This window comes from Pteronotus mesoamericanus, unplaced genomic scaffold (assembly GCF_021234165.1).
Source record: "Pteronotus mesoamericanus isolate MK-2021 breed Mesoamerican mustached bat unplaced genomic scaffold, CSHL_Meso_final scaffold_125, whole genome shotgun sequence".
Lineage (NCBI taxonomy): Eukaryota > Metazoa > Chordata > Mammalia > Chiroptera > Mormoopidae > Pteronotus > Pteronotus mesoamericanus.
In genome coordinates this window covers 578,356-580,037 of record NW_026555304.1, presented here as the reverse complement: position 1 = coordinate 580,037, position 1,682 = coordinate 578,356, and the positions used below count along the sequence as shown (strand labels likewise).

The window sequence follows — 1,682 nt, the reverse complement described above, 5'->3', positions numbered from 1 at the left end:
AACCCAGGCACATGCCCCGACTGACAATCAAACAAGCGACCCTTTGGTTTGCAGACTAGCACTCAGTGCAAGGAACAACACCAGCCAGTGCCAAAGAGATGTTTTATAACTCAACATTTCTAAAGAGGGAAAAGTTTATTAAGAGATCTTAATGAGTAAAACTATGCTAATAGGATATGAAATTTAAAAGAAGGATAAAGTATAAGTAAAGTAATTCAATCATGTCATCAAAACTTGTTCATACAGCGAGAGTGGCTGTGGGTCCCAGACGGAGGATTCTAACGGAAACCCGCAGCACAGCGCCCGGACTGTGCACTGGCTCTCTGCCCCCTCCCCAAAAGATCTCTTTGCTGCCGACGACCCAAACCTCCCTACCGAATTCCAGAGTGGGTGTGGACCCGGGACCGTGGTTCCCAGCGGTCCGAAGACCCCTCAGCGTGCAGGTGGCTGAGGACACCGAGCCGCTCTAGATAAAGAGAAGAGGGGGCTTGGGCGGAGCAGTCTGGTACCCCGGTTCTGAGCGCCCACCGCCGCCGGAACTTCCCACAGGGACGCACCTGGGGTCCAGCTCTGTGTGATGGATGACCAGGTGCCTGAGGAACCCTGGACCTGAGCTTTTGAGAGGGAATGCTGACTTGGTTTTGAGTGACGTTAGCGAGAGTGAAGAAACCCCAAAATGGAGGACTTTTCTACCAGGAGCTACGGCACCTGTGGTCTGGACAACTCTTCGGAGAGACTTTGGCCAAGGATCAAATCATCAATTTAGTTGTTGACAAGTTAACATCCTTATTGATTCTAGTAACGCCTATCAGTGCTTGTGTTTTCCCTCAACCATTGAATATATTTTTTGCTGTCTGCATCTCTCTGAGTAGTAGTGCTGCCTGCACACTTATCTACTGGTATCCACAAGGAGACTTGGAACTGAAATTTAGAAATCTAATTTACTATATCTTACTTTCTATCATCATGTTATGTATATGTGTGAACATGTCCATGATGTGGGAAAGTGAGACTGCAAGGAGAAAGTACTTACCAGGTCTCTTCAAAGCTATATATTAGGCCTATGTATAAAAGCTGGATAAGGTGTGCTGAAGAATTGACTGCAGAAGTCTGAAAAATGATATTCATGCTAATTGTGTATCTAAATTCCCTACTGCAGGGGAGATATAGCATAGATCACTTCGCTTTTTTTAAGGAGCTGATATGGCACTTAAACATTCCAACCCTTAATGTTCAAACAACACAGGTAATTTTCACTTTTGAAATTAAAATGTTTTGGTATGGGACCTGGTGTGCTGAGGACCACACCAAAACATATCATAATTAAAATGACAAAGGTTAAAGATAAAGAGAGAATCTTAAAAGCAGCAAGAGAAAAGCAGAAAGTTACCTACAATGGAGTACCTATAAGACTGTCAGCTGATTTCTCAAAAGAAACTTTGCAGGTAAGAAGGGACTGGCAAAGAGTATTCAATGTGGTGAAAAGCAAGGACCTATATCCAATGTTATTCTATCCTGCAAAGCTACCATTTAGAATGGAAGGACAGATAAAGTGCTTCCCAGACAAGGTAAAGTTAAAGGAGTTCATCATCACCAAGCCATTATTACATGAAATGTTAAAGGAACTTAAGAGGAAGAATATCAAAACTATGAACATTAAAAAGGCAACAAAGTCACAACTA

The 1,682-nt window shown here is 43.1% G+C and overlaps 1 pseudogene; it reads left to right on the top strand.

Moving 5' to 3' along the window:
* The first annotated feature begins 676 nt into the window (after positions 1–676).
* On the top strand, positions 677–1,010 carry LOC129082276 (transmembrane protein 243-like; annotated as a pseudogene).
* The last annotated feature ends 672 nt before the right edge of the window (positions 1,011–1,682 follow it).